General features: G+C 45.6%; 1 protein-coding gene across 2 annotated transcripts in view; it reads left to right on the forward strand.

The window, feature by feature from the left end:
• The first annotated feature begins 2,081 nt into the window (after positions 1 to 2,081).
• lrrc7 (leucine rich repeat containing 7) overlaps positions 2,082 to 19,120 on the forward strand; it is a 211,540-nt gene continuing 194,501 nt past the window's right edge. Inside the window, exon 1 of one of the 2 annotated variants that reach the window (XM_052073300.1) lies at positions 2,082 to 2,480. The gene's annotated coding sequence lies outside the window, so the exon portion shown is untranslated. The remainder of the gene's footprint in view (positions 2,481 to 19,120) is intronic. The other variant, XM_052073298.1, reaches the window with a different exon arrangement.

Consider the following 19,120-nt stretch of genomic DNA (forward strand, 5'->3'; position numbering starts at 1 on the left):
TTTCAATACTTTTTGAAAAGTTGCTTTTGTCTAACGGTAGCTAAAGAAGTTGCTACACACATGGCACAATATATGGCCAGATTCATTAAAAATTCTTCATCGCAGTATTCACATTTTGACATAATCTTCTTCAGTTCAAACAACCCTCATCTATTGCAGTGCTTTGTGTCATGGAGAGGAGGTGGCATGTTTTCTGTGTTCATAATTTCATATTTGTCAGCAATTAAAAAATAATAAAGTGGACTGACCACATATTTAACTGTCTCTTCTTCTTCAAAGCTTATTTTACTATCTTGTATTATTAATGTGAATATTTGAGGGAAGACGGGTGTAACGACTGTTTGGCACATTCGCCTCACAGTTCAGCAATTGATAGTTTGAATCTGGGCTTCCTTCCTTTGTAGAGTTCTCCCCATGCCCGAGCATGACAATTGGACACATGTGCCTAACATATACTGTTGGTATGTAACATGAGTCAATTTAAAAATACACACTTTACTCTTAGCTGGTCTTCATAAGTCATATACACTTGAAAATGATGTGTATCTAGGGGGCTCAAAATTCACAAAAACATGAAATGGTAGTGTGTTTGAGGTGACTGTCTCCATAATACACAAAAACCTGTCAATGTCCTCATATGTAGTAGTTTTGTCATAAATCAAAAAATTACGTCCTAGCCAAAATCTGAGTAGATGGCTCTCTTCCTGATTTTTTTCATGGTTACCATATTTTTTTGGAGCCTGTAGGACCACGAGAAAGGCATGTGCCCATATGTCGGGTGAACAAACGGACGTCCTGAAAATGCACCAAAACACGTATGTGTGTGTGTGTGTGTGTGTGTGTGTTGTTGTGTGTGTGTGTGTGTGTGTGTGTGTGTGCGTGTGTGTGTGTGTGTGAGTGTGAGGAAGGGAATGTGGTGATGTTTATGTTTGCCCATGTGTATCATGTGGCTCTTTGCAGTAACCCATTAAAAAAAAAGACTCATAGTCTCTCGCTGGTTGGCCACACCTGCTCAAGGGGATCATGTCCTTCTCAGGCCATCAGTAACTCACCACCAAGCAGGTTATGCAAATTCTCCATTGTTACTTACTCCCTCATGTCTGTCACATGATTTTAGTGTGAACCATCTCTCATCTGGGAAGAGAATAGAGTGCCAAGGGTGTCCACTTTTAGTGTTCTCTGGCAATGAAGCCGCACAATCCCAGCCTAGTAGCACCATTTTGGAGCATCGACCCAGGTCAGTTTATTGGGTTCTTAAGTGGTCCGACGTAATTCAAATATAAACACATTTACAGATTTATGTCATTTACAATATTGAGCAAATATCACAGGTCACTGTTAAATTTGTTTCAGTATTGCAATCATGAACATACACTGAAACGCCCAGTGGTTAGCACGTCGGCTTCACAGTGCAGAGGTACCGGGTTCCATTCCAGCTCCGGCCTCCCTGTGTGGAGTTTGCATGTTCTCCCCGGGCCTGCGTGGGTTTTCCCCGGGTCCTCCGGTTTCCTCTCACATTCCAAAAACATGCGTGGTAGGCTGATTGAACACTCTAAATTGTCCCTAGGTGTGAGTGTGAGCGCGGATGGTTGTTCGTCTCTGTGTGCCCTGCGATTGGCTGGCAACCGATTCAGGGTGTCCCCCGCCTACTGCCCGGAGACAGCTGGGATAGGCTCCAGCACCCCCCGCGACACTCGTGAGGATCAAGCGGTACGGAAGATGAATGAATGAATGAATGAATGTTGATATCATGGTCAGCAATGGTTGATGAGGAGTTAGGTGTCTCCTTTTTGTTTTGAATTAGTTTGTATTATACTGCATTGTCAACTTGATGCCCCTTTTACTTGCCATACTGCTATTATGTTGCGGATGTGCTCAACACAAGCTACTGCAGAAAACTAAAATATTCAACACACCTCTACAGAGAGAGTGAGTTAAGGAAATGAAAACTCCTTCCTGTCTCCCCCACATCACTTCGGCTTTGGCGGTATTGGTTCACATGCCCATCTGTTGCTAGGCAACTATAAAATAAAGGCTCTGAAGTCAGAGAGAGAGAGAGAGAGAGAGAGAATTGCCAAGTACTACAGTTTGCCACTGTTTGTTTGGCTCTGCACATGATCCTATCACAGCTTTCAGTATCCATCTGTGGATCTATTTGGACTTGTGACTCCTGGGCCACCATCGGGCAACCAATCAGGACAAGCTGGGGGGCGGACTGGTAGTTCCCAAGGTTACCCCGCATGATTGACGTTCAGTCTCCTGCAGCGGAACACACAGCAGTGGATCACTGTTGCTCACGCTTTCCTCCGGAGACTGAAGATATCGGAAAGCAAGGAAGAAAAAACTGGAGGAAGAAGGATGCTTATGATTTAAAACATTCCCTGTTTTCCTGCTCTCCTTATTGGACAAGATGAAGGCTGGAGCCCTGGAAAAAGCCGGCTGAGAGAAAAAGGACAGGACGAAGAAGGGGGAATTTGTTGGTGAGAGTGTGTTCTGTCTACCATGCCCTTATCATTGAGCTACTCACGCCAATGTTATGACTTATTGGGGCGGGCTTTGACTGTTTTTCATTTTATGGATGCGTGGGAGTGAAGAAAATATTCTGTGCTGTGTGGCTGTTGAAAAACCTTTTTTACATTATGGCTATTGGAAAGGCAAAAAGACAGATGAGCCGGACAAAACACAACTCCTGCAAAACAATTCTTGTATTTGATCCATATTTTAGGCTGTGATGTCAAAGCTTGTTCAGCTATCCAAACAAAAGGAGGAGGAGAAGCAATCACATAATGCTTCATCTTCATCAGGAAGCTTAACATAAATATGCAAAGCTTGTTTCAATTTTGATTCATGATCTGTTATGTGTCACGTGGTGTTTTTGTTTGTTTTTGTGTTTTTGTCACAGACTGTGCATGATACATTAGGACAGACTATATAACATATAAGAGGTACTCATAAATTAAAGTCTGCATCAAGAATCGAGATTCCATTGGTCTCATCACATTTTGTTAACTTGCGTTGTAATGGATTAGTTATGAATCTAATTTGAAATGTGGCCAGCATTCGTGTTAGCGGGCTTCCCTAAAACTGCGAGTGACCTCGGGTAAGACAACAGCTGCTTGCTCCATACCCTAAGAACTCACTTTTGCACCATCAGGGACTTTCCGCTTAACTGCTCAGCCTGGGAATCCTATTTTTTACCATCTGAGGACACTTGACTTTGGGATCAGGTGTGATGGCGTGACAAAGTTGTACTCATTTCTTTGTATAAGACGGCTCAACGTGCTGCATGAGTTTGAGACTTCATCAGATATTTTACAGCTTTTCAGTCACTCTCTTGAGTCTCTTTAATCTCTGTAGAGTAGCCTGCCAGCAGAGGAGGGATCAACACATCATAGATCTGTGTAAAGCGGATATCCGGGCTTCTTTTCTGCTTCGGTAAACAGTATGCAGAGCAGTGGCATAGAAAAGGACTTGGAGAGATCAAACAGTGAGTCATATTGGAACCCACAGCATTACACCTGGATCATGAAAACTCTCCAATCTGGGTAAATTTCTTTGCCACACTTAAGTTAGACAAACACGGCACATATACCAACTCATGGCAAAGACATTGTGGCCTGATTAACAGAAAACACATTCAAGCTTCAAGGTGACACAGTCACTCATCCAGACGTTTTTTTTTTTTTTTTCCGACACGGGATGGAGGAAGTCAAAGTTGTTTTGTGCCACTTGGGAGCATTGACGTTAGTTTTTAGTGCAGAAACAAAACACATTTTTTATGCATTCTTCTATTTGGGGTCCCAGTAAAGCTTGCTAACACTTGCTATTATGCCACCGGCACGCCTTCAGCAAATGTAAATCATGCGTCATTGTATTGACGATCGGTGTGTTCTGTTTTTTAGTCTTTTTTTTTTTTTGTTGGCAAGCAATGTTGTGTTAATAGTGCAGTGTTTCTCAAATAGTGCCCCCCCCCCAGGGGGGGGCGCGAGGCTCCGTCAAGGGGGGCGCGTTTGACCTCGGGGAAGCATTCTCAGGGAGGAAATATGACAAGACGTATGGAGCGCTTGGCTTCAATGTGATTGCGGTGGCAGACGAGGAAAGAAAGATCGATGTGCTTACTGTGTCTAAAAATTTTGGTAGCGGACAGCATGAAGCCAAAGAAATTAAGGCGTCACTTAAAAGGGCTGTTGACACGGCAAGATTTGGTCCGGGGCTGCCCCAGTAGAGTCTTCACACGTGCAAATTAGCTCCGGCGTAGCCCCGGAAAAAGGCTCACACCGGATCAAATTTGATCCACCTCAGGGAGGTGGTTTAAAAATTTGCTCCGGAGCAAATGCTCGTTTGCGAAGCAGCACCGATGTAAATTTGCATGTGCGAACGCAACTGGGAGAAATTTGCTCCAGAGCAAATGCTTGTGAAGCGTACGTACGGCGAAAATGCATTGCTTTTGTGCTCTGTCGGACTTCCGTCATGTGTTTGTTTAATAACAACACAAGACTTGGCTGGTAACATCTTTCCTTTTGTGGGAGACTGGACTGTCTCTGAGTTGTTTGTGTAGTTTGTTCCTTTGTTGTGTGTTCACCACTCCGCGCCCCCCATATAATTTTTTTTGTGATTTCCTCTCTTGATATTCTGTTTGGCTCATTATGAGTTTGCTTTTCTGAGTGTCATTGAAGTCATCGTTGATTTACGTTTTCGGGGGCGGTCACTCTCGAGCAGAAGGCACGGAGACCGAGAAGGAGGACATGCCTGTCCAGTAGTCGCTTGAGTTGTGTATACGTTTTAAAAAGAACCAACACGACGGCTCATTTGTTTTCTGTCGTTTTGCTCCGCTGCAGAAACTGCCGTGTGAACGCAAGTGGGGCTGCACCGACGCTGTGCTTTACAATACAATACAATACAATACATGCTGATTTATATAGCGCTTTCACAACAGCGGCAGCTGTAACAAAGCGCTTTACAAAACAGTTAACATAAAGTAAAATAATAAACACAACACATAACATAAAACACGGACAGTCGTGCAGTCCTAACAACTTTTCCGTCACACGCTTTGTACGTGTGAACGCTCCACACAATTTGCTGCGGTGCAAAATATATCGCAACAAAATACACCGGTGCAGCGCCGGAGCAAATGTGTGCCGTGTGAACACCCCTAAAGACATTACACGCCAATCACGCTGATAAGCCGCTTGATGTTTTTCAGCGTAAACGTGCCGAATATTGCCAACAATCATCCTGCTTTGTGACTGCTACTTCAGTAAACTAAAATACAGGTTCCGGCTACACATTGAGCAGGAGCCGAGAGTTGCCGCGTCCTGCTTCAAACCTCACTTCGAAAAGCTGTGCATTGCAAAACATGCTCATTGTAGCCATTAATCCAGACTTCATCTTTGATTTAAAAAAAAAAAAAGCACAAATTCTTTTATATTTTTGTTTTGCTGGTTAAAGTTTTTTTAATATTATGCTCCTGAAATAAGTTATAGAAGTTAAGAATAAGATTAGTTTGAATGCATAATTAGTTATTGATTTTATGTAATTTTATTTTTCAGTATCGTATGGTTTGACACGGTCGGTCAAAAATATTTATTGTTACATTAATTGTTACATTTTTTTTCCCTCTCCCTACCCAGCGTTTTCCTTTCCGAATTCTGATTGTAATTTCCCCATTGCGGGACAAATAAAGGCTATCTTAATATCTTAATATCTTAGGGATTTCATGTTATTTTCGAAATTCAGATGCACTTTAAATCTTTTCTGTTCCAGTTACTGAAGCTATTCTTTGTTGTAAGTTGGTCCATAAAGTTGGTCCATATTTCTTTCTTTTTTTATTCTCTTGTGTGTTAATAAGGATACAGTGTTATGCAAAAGTGTACAATTTTATAGTCAAATGATATTATTTATAGTCGTGCGGGGGGGGGGGGGGGGGTCATCTTCCATGACAGAAAATAATTGAGAACCACTGTAATAGTGTAACTCAGGGGTGCCCATTAGGTAGATCCTGATCTACCGGTAGATCTAAGACAGGTCCCAAGTAGATCCGAGGAGTGTCGAGAAGAAAAAAAACAACCAACCATTTGTGTGTCTTTGTACATGTTAGTAATATATTTTTTTGTGTTAATATGCACTGCACCCTAATCATCTTATCAGTTTCATTTTCACAATTTTTTAAAAATAAAATAAAGCAGGTAAATCTTAAATTTACGGTGGCGCATGATTACGTCAACGGAAGTTGTTCGCGCTCAGCAGTTTGCAATTGCAGCTTGTGATCAGAGCTGTTGCGCTAAATCTTTTATCGTTATGATTCTCATTCAGAGTTTGCTTCTTGTACAATTCACTGAGGCCACGAGCAAAGAATAGGAATCTAGGAGGGCCCAGGGAAGCACTTTAAAACGGTACGTGCGAGCTACGATAGTTAACAGGCTGCTAAAGTGTGTGGCATGCCTCTGTTTCAGGCCGTTTCTCATCATGGCGTGTGTGTGTGTGTGTGTGTGTGTGTGTGTGTGTGTGTGTGTGTGTGTGTGTGTGTGTGTGTGTGTGTGTGTGTTTGTGCGCGTGCGCATGCGCGCGCCGGTAAGGGTAGATCCCGGGAGGTTAGTTGATCGACAAGTAGATCTTCGATCCAAAAAGTTTGGGCACCCTTGGTGTAATTAATCACAGGCGGAACTAGCTGCAAAGAAATTGTGTGATTATTTGCATATGGACATCTGTCGCCATGAATTTTGACGCCTGTTTTGCCAGGGAATTTTTGACAGACGAATTAGCCCTTCCCGGGAGTGGTGAATACGGTAACTATTCAGGACACCGCTCCCCATTTTAACTGGACACTGGCGACATGGCCAAAGGAGAGGTGAAACCTTCAGGACTTATGTTAGCAAATGATTTTTTTGATGACAGTGCCAGTTTGAATGATCAAAAGTCGTGCAAAAACTGTATGATGTGGCCAATGAAGTCATGAATCAGGAAATAAAAATAAAAAAACAAGAAGAAAGAAAACATCGCAGCGATCTGATTTGCATTGAAAAAACTAAATGGGTTTTATTCAATTAGGGTCAATCTCAAGAATGTATTATACAGTGTAGATAATGAGGATTAGGATGGACTGACCTCATTCAAACATCAACACAAACTGCTCTCATTTCCAGTCTTGGCATTGCTATAACCCCAACCCTCTGCAAGGTTGAACTGTAAGCATTTGTGAAAGACGTATTTGTGTTTTTAGCAGAACACTTCCTTACTCAAGGGACAGTACTGAACACAACAGCATAATTATCGAGATTGTCACCAAAATTCAATGTGATCTTCCTTAGTCCACACAAAGTTGCGCATAAAACCATGGTGTGCTGTTTGTGATATTTATCTATTAATATCTGTACTATTTTCCATCCAATGAAAATACATTTTCAGGGTGATGGACATTTAAAACATTTTAAAATCCTGTTTTGGTAGCATTTAAAAGATGTTTTAAAAAGTCTTTCCCAGTTCTTATTCATGGGGTCGAAGCACTACAGGTCTGTAGGAGGTCAATTATCGATTCCTTCCTGACTGACCAAAGCATTACATCGTCCCCATACTCTAAATCAGGGGTGTCCCTATGTAGAAGCTCTCATGGCACTGCCGGCACTCCCAGTTTTATACTACTGTATTGATATAGCTCCCTGTCCACAGACTTAAATTGTCACGTTCGGGCAAGTCGAATAAAGTTGGGATCCCAGAAGTGTAGACACCAAACAAGGTCTCCGTAGCAAAAAAGGGTTTAATATACAAAAATCGCACTGCCAAAGAAATAACATAAAGTGCTGGTCAAAACAAGGACCAGAGGGCACAAAAACGAGTAACGAAAAGTGCTTGCACAAAAGGCAAGGGAGGAAAATAAGAACCGCAAAGGCAAACAAAAAACAATGCAGCAAATACACGCAAGCGAAAGCCAAATCACAAAATAAAAACCATACAAAATACTTGGTACCGAGAGTTCAAAAGCGGAACACGACAAAGGTCTACAGCAAAAGCAGTCTATGAGCAAGGAAGTAGCAAGGCAAAGGCAATACTCTGACAACAGGTGCACAGCAGAGGGGTCCTTAAATACAGAGTGTACTAAATTATAGATTGGCAGCAGGTGTGCACAGAAGTCCGCTCATGCCACCTGCTGGCAAGACTGAAACAGAACCGTTACAGTACAACCCGCCCCCCCCCCCCCCCTCAACGGACGCCTCCTGGCGGACCACCCGGCTTCGATGGGTGCGCAGCGTTGAAAGCGCGGAGAAGGGACGGGTCCAAGATCCAGGAGCGGGGGAACTGCCGATCCTCCGGGCCGTAGCCCTCCCAGTCGACCAGATACTAGAACCCCTTACCCCTGCGCCGAGAGTCCTAAATTCCCCGCACCGTGTACACTGGGTCACCATCGATAATCCGTGGAGGAGGAGGCGAGGTGGGAGGCGGAGCCAAGCGACTTGTGGCCACCGGCTTAAGCAGGGAAACGTGGAAGACTGGGTGGACCTTCATGGTGGGCGGCAGCCATAGCTTGATGGAGACGGGGCTGACGACCGATTCCACCACGAACGGTCCCGTGAAGCGGGGCCCCAACTTGCTCGAGGTGCCGGCCAGACGCAGATCCCTCGTCGACAGCCACACCTCCTGGCCCACCGGGCGACGACGACGATCTGCGGTCATCCGGTTCCTGGAGGCAGTGCGAGACAACGCGGCCCTGGTCTCCTTCCACATGCGATGAGCCCGTCTCAGATGAAGCTGCACCGACGGGACCTCCACCTGCCCTTCTTGTGACGGAAAAAGTGGCGGCTGATAGCCATAGGCATACATAAAAGGAGATCGACCTGTGGCTGACGAGATGAGAGTGTTATGGGCATAATCCACCCAGGGCAGGTGAACAGACCATGACGAGGGACAATGGAGACACACGCAACGCAGAGCCGCCTCCATGTCCTGGTTCATGCGCTCTGTCTGTCCGTTGGACTGCGGGTGGCAACCCGACGATAGACTTGCCGTGACTCCCAGGGCCTGACAGAACTGCTTCCACACCCTGGAGACGAATTGGGGACACAATGTCCACTGGAATCCCATGGAGCCGGAAGACATGGCGAACGAGATGGTCAGCGGTCTCCAGGGCAGACGGTAACTTGGACAAAGGAACAAAATGAGCAGACTTAGAGAAGCAGTCCACAATGGTAAGAATAACGGACTTTCCCCGGGAAAGAGGGAGGCCAGTGACAAAGTCCATGGAGATGTGGGACCAGGGTCGAGGTGGAACGGGAAGGGGTTGAAGCAACCCTGCCGGAGGCTGGTGAGAGGCCTTACTACAGGCGGAGGTGGAGCAGGCCTCGACGAAGTCCAGATATTCCTTCCACAGCTCCGGCCACCAAAACCGCTGAGAGACGAGATGCCGGGTCTGATTCATCCCAGGATGGAAAGCCACCTTTGACGAGTGCCCCCACTGCAACACCTCCGAATGCAGAGGTGGGGGTACAAAGAGTTTCCCAGCAGGACAGCCAGCCGGGACTTGGGTTCCGTCTTCGGCCTCTTGGATCTTATGCTCGATTTCCCACCTCAGCGTCCCCAAGATGCAGTGGTCCGGATGAATGCTCCCTTGTTCGCTGCTCCTCTCAGCGCGGTCATGGATATGTGATAGGGCATCTAGTCTTATGTTCTTAGAACCTGGATAATAGGTGAGTGTAAAGTTGTAGCGCATACGTAGTAGCGACCACCGGGCTTGACGTGAGTTCAGTCTCTTGGCAGAGCGAATGTATGCGAGGTTCTTGTGGTCGGTGTACACGGTGAAGGGCTCCTTAGTCCCCTCAAGCCAGTGCCTCCATCTTGTAGAGCTGAAACGACGGCCAGCAGTTCACGATTTCCCACATCATAGTTGGTTTCCGCGGGACTGAGACGACGAGAGAAGAAGGCGCAAGGGTAGAGTCTCTGGTCGACTAGGGAACCCTGTGACAATACCGCCCCCAGTCCAGTCTTTGAAGCGTCCACTTCTACCACAAGAGGATCTTTGGGGTTAGGATGTTGCAAAACAGGGGGGTTAGTGAAAGCCTTCTTTAATTCGGAAAACGCATTGTCGGCATCCGAGTCCCTCCTGAAGGAGACCATGACTGATGTCAACCGGGTTAACGGAAGGGCTCTCTGGCTATAGTTTTTGATGAATCGTCGGTAGAAGTTGGCGAAACCCAAGAAACATTGTAGCTGTTTCCTAGTGGTGGGTGTAGGCCACTCCACCACCGCATTAGTCTTGGCGGAATCAGCTCTCAGCCCTTCTCAATGATAAAACCAAGAAACGAAACTGACTCCACATGAAACTCGCATTTCTCTGCTTTAACAAAGAGTCGATTCTCCAAGAGACACTGCAAGACGAGCCTGATGTGGTGTTGGTACTCTTGAAGCGTATGAGAAAAAATCAATATGTCATCCAGGTAACCAAAGCAAAACACGTTCAAAAAAAAATCTCTCAAAACGTCATTAATAAGACTCTGAAAAATGGCGGGTGCGTTGGTCAACCCAAAAGGCATGACTAAATACTCAAAATGTCCTAGTGGGGTCTTGAATGCAGTTTTCCATTCATCCCCCTTCCGTATGCGGACTAAATGGTAGGCACTACGTAGATCAAGTTTTGTGAAGATGGTTGCAGATTGGAGAGGGGCAAACGCGGACTCTAATAGCGGAAGTGGATATTTATTCTTGATGGTGATCTCATTAAGTCCCCGATAGTCTACACACGGACGTAGTGACTTGTCTTTCTTTTCTATGAAAAAGAACCCCGCCCCCAAAGGAGATCTAGATGGTCTAATAAGGCCAGCGGAGAGGGAGCTGTCGATTTACTCCCTCAATGCTTCTTGTTCTTTGTGGGAAACTTGATACAAACGAGAACTCGGAAGAGGGGTGTTAGCGAGCAAGTTGATGGCACAGTCGTACGGATGGTGTGGCGGCACAGTCCTTACTAAACACTTGTCGCAAATCATGGTAGATGCTCGGGACTTTATCTAAACAAATAGACTCGGGCGGGTCATTACGAGGAAGCCCTCTACCCCCGCAGTAGACTGTAAACGGTGAGCATAGCAAAACGGACTCCAATTCTCAATCGCTGGGCTTTCCCATGAGATGACTGGATTATGTGTCTTTAGCCAGGGTAACCCCAGGATTAATGGTACGGATCGGGACCGCATCAGATAAAACCTCCTAAATTCGACGTGATTGCCCGATAACCTCAACATTAAAGGGTCTGTGATCTGTTTCACTTCCGCCAGGAGTCGCCCATCAAGATTGTGAACCCTTTCGACCTCATTTAACTCCTCTACCGGACAACCCAGTTCGTTCGCTAGTTCAGTGTCAATGAAGCAATCGTCGGCCCCCGAATCCACCAATGCCCGAACCGGAAGAGCCTGTGACAGACCATAAAGAGTACCGTCCAGCTCGAGTCTCCTGGGAAGTCCTGCCCTGGACTTCTCGGGACCCAAACGTCCTCCTACCAGCTGCATAGGCTTACTGCTGGTGTCCACCAGCGAGTACGAGGGTTGCCGCCACGACAGGCACCAACCACCTTACGGCCACAACTCAGATTGGCCGCCTCAACAATAGAGGCACGGAACATGGTCCACTCGGACTCAATGTCCCCCGTCTCCCCCGGAACATGGGAAAAGCTCTGTCGGAGGTGGGAGTTGAAACTCCTTCTGACAGGGGATTCCGCCAGACGCTCCCAACAAACCCTCACAATACGTTTGGGTCTGCCAGGACGGACCGGCATCTTCCCCCCCATCGGAGCCTACTCACCACCAGGTGGTGATCAGTTGACAGCTCCGCCCCTCTCTTCACCCGAGTGTCCAGAACATGCGGCCGCAAATCCGATGACACAACCACAAGGTCGATCATGAAACTACGGCCTAGGGTGTCCTGGTGCCAAGTGCACATGTGGACACCCTTATGTTTGAACAAGGTGTTCGTTATGGACAGTCCGTGACGAGCACAGAAGTCCAATAACAAAACACCACTCGAGTTGTGATCGGGGGGGCCGTTCCTCCCAATCACGCCCCTCCAGGTCTCACTGTCATTGCCCACGTGAGCATTGAAGTCCCCCAGTAAAACAAGGGAGTCCCCAGCAGGAGTACTCTCCAGCACACCCTCCAAGGACTCCAAAAAGGGTGGGTATGCTGAGCTGCTGTTTGGTGCATATGCACAAACCACAGTCAGGACCCGTCCCCCCACCCGCAGGCGAAGGGATGCAACCCTCTCGTCCACCGGTGTGAACCCCAATGTACAGGCACTGAGCCAGGGGGCAATGAGCATGCCCACACCTGCTCTGCGCCTCTCACCGTGAGGAACTCCAGAGTGAAAGAGAGTCCAACCCCTCTCGAGAGGACTGGTACCAGAACCTAGGCTGTGTGTGGAGGCAAGTCCGACTATATCCAGTCGGAACTTCTGTGCCTCACACAACAGTTCGGGCTCCTTCCCTGCCAGAGAGGTGACATTCCATGTCCCAAGAGCTAGCTTCTGCAGCCGAGGATCGGACCGCCAGGGTCCCCGCCTTTGGCTGCCGCCCAGCTCGCATTGCACCCGACCCCTTTGACCCCTCCCACGGGTGGTGAGACCATGAGAAGGGGGACCCACGTTGCCTCTTCGGGCTGAGCCCGGCCGGGCCCCATGGGTGTAGGCCCGGCCACCAGGCGCTCGCCAACGAGCCCCACCTCCAGGCCTGGCTCCAGAGGGGGGCCCTGGTGACCCGCGTCCGGGCAAGGGAAACTGAGTACCATCGATTTTATTTTTCATAAGGGGCTTTGTGAGCCGTGCTTTGTCTGGTCCCTCACCTAGGACCTGTTTGCCATGGGTGACCCTGCCAGGGGCATAAAGCCCCAGACAACTTAGCTCCTAGGATCATTGGGACACACAAACCCCTCCACCACGGTAAGGTGACGGCTCACGGAGAGGTAAAAAAATATATATTAAATGAAAATTTCTTTGAACCCCAATATTTGGCCACGGTATGAATAATTTGTGGTTTACCTGTTGATTGTCACATGATCAACGCCGCAAACAAGCGTGGATTTTTTGTTATTGAACTTTTTATTGAATTTTTTTCAAACAGTTAGAAAGAAGAAAAACATGGTCACGTGTTGTTTAAGTACATAGAACCACACCAGTTCCGGGCATCAAAATAGTACATACATACATTGACATCCCTGTAAAACGGGTTACAATTACTGCCCTCCCACCTATACAATGTCCTGAACACTGTGCCATATGAGTAGAAAAGTAATGAAATAAAATAAAATAAAATAATAATAATAAGCAAAAATAAACTTGAGTGGAATGGGGCCAATAGGGTAACTCAACTATCTGTTTAAGCACTACCTTAGGTTTCCGTAAATTTTATCCAGGTATCCCATAATGTCTCAAATTTTTCTCGTTCGCCTCGAAGAGTAAATGTCAGTTTCTCCATTTCAAAAATTTCCCCAACCACCTTAGTCCAGTCTTTGACTGTTGGGGGATCTGTCGTCAGCCATCTTCTTGTGACTGCCTTTTTGCTCGCTAACAGTAAGATGTTGTAGGTGTATTTCTGAGCAAAGTTAATGGTGAAGTCAGGTTCCAGTCCCAAGTACAGGGCTTCAAAGGTCGGAGGGACCACTGTTCCCATAATCCTACCCATAGTCAGCCTTGTCTCTTCCCAGTATTTGGAGATGACCGGGCATTCCCAAAACACATGAAAATGTGAGGCTTTGCTATTACCGCAGGCTCTCCAACAGGCTGTATTCCTTCCTTGTGAAGTCCCTTGGGCCGGAACTCTAAAAAACCTGACGACATTCTTCCACCCAAATTCCCTCCAAGAGAGAGCCGATGTACATTTCCATTGCTGTGCTATTGTTCTTTCCCATGCTTCCAGTTGAATTGAAATGCCCGCCTCCTTAGCCCATTTATTCTTTATATATATTGTGTCCCCACCTTCTAGTACCTGTAACTCTTTGTAAATTTTCGATATATTACCCCTTCCAGGGTCTGACCCATAAGATAGTAGGAATATCTTGATTAAGCCGAAACCACTTTGTTGGACCCATCCTGTGCGTAGAGATCTCTCTAGGTAGTGTCTTAGCTGCAAGAATCGATAGAAATCTTGATTACTCAATCCGAATTCGTTTCTAAGATCTTGGAATTGTCGCATCCCGCCCGCCTCAAGGAGGTCCCTATATATCTTCAACCCGTTTCCAATCCATTTTTTAAATCCCTTATCCATTCTGTTTGGTAAGAAATCTGAGTCATATCCAATCCATCTTAGAAGCAAATATGGGCTATTTTCTTTGTCTTGCTTTAATATTCCGTGCCACACCTTAATTGAGGTTCTTATCCAAGGGTTAACACTCTTAAGACAATCAATCAAACCAGGGTCCCCGATAATTGCTTGTAGTGGAATATCGCTAGATACCCGACATTCAATGTCTTTCCACTTCCCACAATAGGATTGATTACAGATATTGGCCAAAATCTTTACTTGGGTTGCCCTATAATAATTTGACATATTCGGTAGGGAGAGGCCTCCCTTGCTCTTTGCCAACTGTAGAGTCTTGAATCTAATTCTTGGCCTCTTCCCTTGCCAAATAAATCGCGATATTATTTTGTCCAACTCTTGGAACATATCTTTGGGTAAGTCTATTGCTAGAGTTTGGAATAGATATAGTAGTCTGGGCAGCACGTTCATTTTGATCGCTTCCACTCTTTGCAGTAATCCAAGGAATGGAACCAGGTTCCATCTGTTCAAGTCAGCCTTAATTTGGGCAAGGAGAGGGGAATAATTTTCAAGCCTAATTGTATCTAAATCTTTTGGAATATTCACGCCTAAGTACCTGATCGACTCTGAGTCCCAGTTCAAGTTGAATTCGTCTCTCATCACATTGCTCGGAGAGTACTTAAATGACAGTATCTGCGTTTTATGTATGTTAAGTTTGTATCCCGAAAATGCTCCGTACTCCCTGATCGTAGAAAGCAATTCCGGGAAAGAGGTAGATGGTTTTCCCAGAAATATTAATATATCGTCCGCAAATAGGGCTAATTTGTGAGTATCCCGTCCAACAGTTATCCCCTCGATCTCGTCTTTCTGCCTTATCCACTGACTTAGGGGCTCTATAAAAATGGCGAATAGAAGTGGGGAAATAGGGCAGCCTTGTCGGCATCCCCTTTCTAGATTGAAAAATTCCGTAGATCCTCCATTTATCCTTACTTTTGCTATTGGCATATCGTATATAGCCTGTATAGTTCTTATAAAATCGTCATTGAATTTAAATCTCCGTAGTACCTTATATAAATATGACCAGTTGACTGAGTCAAAAGCCTTTTCCGCATCCAATCCCAGCAAAACGGCTTCTAAGTCATGTGCCTTTATATGAGCAATTATGTGTAGGGTTCTTCTGACGTTATCCATAGTCTGTCTCTGCCTAATAAAGCCGGTCTGATCTAAGTGTACAATATTTGGAAGTATCGATTCCAAACGTCTTGCTAAAATTGATGTAAAAAGTTTATAGTCTTGGTTCAAGATGCTAATTGGACGGAAATTTGCACAGTCTGTTTTGTCCTTCCCCTCTTTTGGTATCAAAGCAATGATCGCCTCTCTCCAAGAGGGGGGGATGGCTCCTTTTGATAGGACCCAATTGAATGTTCTCAGTAGTAGTGGCGATAAAATGTCACTGTAAGCCTTGTACCACTCGGAGGGGAATCCATCTGTGCCCGGGCATTTATTCGGCTTTAGTCGGGAAATAGCCTTCTGTAATTCACCCGTAGTCACTTCAGCCATGAGAACCTCATTTTGATCTCCTGAGACCGTTGGGAGGTTGAGTGACTCCAACATAGCGTCGGGAGCTCCCCCATCATCAGGGACCCTTAGGGAATAGAGATTTTTATAGTATCTTTCGAAGCAACCCTGGATATCCTTGAAGTCATGTTTCATTTGTTTGGTACAAGGATCCTTAATTTTATGTACCACCCTCTCGGCTTGTTGTTTCCTTAATTTATATGCCAGGTTTCTCGTCGCTTTACTACCCGCCTCATAGTAATTTTGTTTTAAGAAAGTAAGTTTTTTCTGAACGTCTAGATCGTAGATCTTTTATCTGATTTTTAACTGCCTTAATTTTTTGGTCCACCTCCGATTGAACGTTTTTTTTGTGTTGTCTCTCTAATTGCTGCAATGAGTATTCAAGTTTCTTCAGTTTCTCCTGTCTGGATTTCTTTTGCGAAGCCAATTTTGCAATAATTTTCCCTCTCAAAACTGCCATGCCTGCATCCCACACCATAATTGGGGACACTGCTCTGTTGTCATTTTCTGACAAAAATAGTGAGATTTCCTCTTTTATTTCCTCCCTCATCCTCCCCTTAAGTGCATTTAAGTTAAGCCTCCATGCCCATGGACCTCTATTATATTTTACTTGCAGATCTAAATAAACTGGGCTATGGTCTGATAGGTCCATTATTCCAATTTTACATGTCCTTATAAGGCCGAGATCTTTACTGTACATGAAAAAGTAATCAATCCTTGAATAAGTATTATGTGGCGCTGAGTAAAAAGTGTAATCTCTGGTAGTTGGGTTAAGCTCTCTCCACACATCACATATGCCCATCTCCTTCATCATCTTTCCCACTTTCTCAGCCACTGGGTTATTGTGCTGCTGTGATGTTCGTGACACGTCCATTTTAAAATCCAACCTTATATTGAAGTCACCACCACATATGACCAATCCTTGGGCCTTAGTTATCATTAAGTCAAAAATGTGTCGATAGAACCCCCACGATGCCCCAGGTGGAGCATAAACATTTATAAGGGTCACAACAGATCCCTCCATTTTACCCACAATCATAGTGTACCTCCCTTCTTTGTCTTTAATTTCTGACTGCAACTCGAATATTACTTTTGAGGAAATAACAGTAGCCACCCCTCTCCTATGTCCTTGTTCGTAGGAGGCTGAAAACACCTGCTTAAATCCCTGTCTTCTGAGTTTCAAATGTTCCAAGTCAGTTAGGTGGGTTTCTTGCAGAAACATTATGTCTATCTTGTCTTTCGCCATTTTGCCCAGAATTTTGCTTCTCTTGATAGGATTTAGGATACCTTTCACATTGTACGAAGCGAACCTAAGTGGCTTTTTGTGACTTTCCATCAAAAAGTAAACAATGCCTATTGCTTAAACGACCCATTTTCCACTCGAACTCTGACATGTTAATGAAGAAAAAGAAAAAGAAGAAAATAAAAATAGAACAAGACCTGAGAAGAACAAACTCAGTAACGTGTGAAAGTTCCGCCGAGTAAACACTCCGCTGCGAGGTCTCAAATTTGACCCCAAAAGAGCCAGGATATTCTGCTGGCTCGGAGGGGTAGCTTCCACTACAGTTCCCTTGTAGAGGGCCCTCCGTTAATCGTCGCTCCCCCACGCACATTTATGCATAGGAGTCCAAGCATCCCCGATCATATCTATGTATACATCCATGCACACATACATACACACACAAACAGGCATACATACTCATTGACTCACGTATACTCTAAAGCATAACCACCTAGTTGCATTTCACATATACGTACGCACACCCACACACATACTCGTGCATACCTATTTCCCTACATACCTTTCCACAACACCCCTGTGTAATCATACATAACTGCTCAATCGTACGCCTGTTCGCGTATACACCAACACACGCATGCTTACACCCATACCCCAGCATATTCACATAAACCCAAATACTGTTCAATTCAACTAACCCTTAGTTGTTCCACAGTGGAAAATCTCATCACCTTGTCAGGCTTCAACAATTTTCATTGTCCACTCTCCTGTATGCGGCCAGTTTTTTCTTGAAACCCTTACGTGGAGCTTCCAGCTGTTGTTCCTCACCGCTCGCAGGCCGATGCCACAGTCTGTTCTTAATTTTGTCAATCCAGGTGGTAGGAGGTTTGTATACAGCCACGGGAAAACCCCTCTTCAGTATGTCGGAAGTGGCCTCCTGTGCTGAGTTGTAAAGGCACGTTTCCCCCTCGTAGAATATTCTCATCCTCGCTGGAAACGGAGTCTGAAATCGTATCCCTTTCTCCCGCAGCACCTTCTTCGCCTCTGCGTATCCCCGGCGTTCCTCAGGGTCTCTGGAGCATAGTCGTGGTCGACAAAAACTCTTCTCTTTGTACAGAAATCCCTTCTTGCGCCAAACATTACGCAGGACCTCCTCCTTCATCGTATTACTGGCGAATTTTACTATTATTGACCTCGGGGGGGAATCGGCGGGGGGTTTACGGCCTAGCGCTCGATGCGCCCGCTCAATCTTCAGATCGGTGGAGGGAGAAAGCTTGAGCTTTTCTTTAAAGAGGTGTTCTATAAACACTATCATCGTTGCCGAGTTGGTCTCAGCCCCCTCCTCAACTCCATAAATTCTTATATTGTCCCGTCTTGCACGTCCCTCTTGATCAGTTATCTTATCTTGCATTGTAGCTTGTTGCTGTAGCAGCTCCCTCGTAGCCTCTTCCAGCCCCAGCACTCTTTCTTCTGTCTCCGAGATCCTTGTTTCGACGTCATCTATTCTGTTGTTAGTCGTCTTAATTTCGTCCTTGATTTCGGTGAGTGTATTGGCGCTTTCACGCCGGAATTCCCTTAATTCTTGCAGGATCGTTGATAGGTTAGCTGTAGCCTCGTTAGCCCGTGGCTCCCCGGCTTCGGGCCGGCCGTCAATGTCCCTTGCGGCGCGATCCTCCCCGTCCGAGTGGGTTATTTCAAACCGCGAAACCGACTTTTTGTGTGCTTTAGGCATTTCGTTAACGCCTTTAAATACAAATAAAACTCATCAAAATACTAATAAAGTACGGCGTTGCTCGAAGTGATCGAGGAGCTCTGCAGCCGTGCGTCCTACTCCCTGACAGCCATCTTGGCACTCGCCACAAGCGTGGATTTTTAATGCAATGTATAAATAGTGTACTGGATTGCGCACAGCACTACATTATAAGGTCTACTTATATCTGTGTGGTGTATTAACCATCATAGATTTGTATGTTGTTTGGACACATTGACTTCCCGTACTTTGTATTGCCATCTACTGCACATGTGTGAAATGTTACCTGGGAAGCCTAAGCACAATCCCCCACGAGGTTAATGGTGCA

This window comes from Hippocampus zosterae, chromosome 8, assembly GCF_025434085.1.
Source record: "Hippocampus zosterae strain Florida chromosome 8, ASM2543408v3, whole genome shotgun sequence".
Taxonomy (NCBI): Eukaryota; Metazoa; Chordata; class Actinopteri; order Syngnathiformes; family Syngnathidae; genus Hippocampus; species Hippocampus zosterae.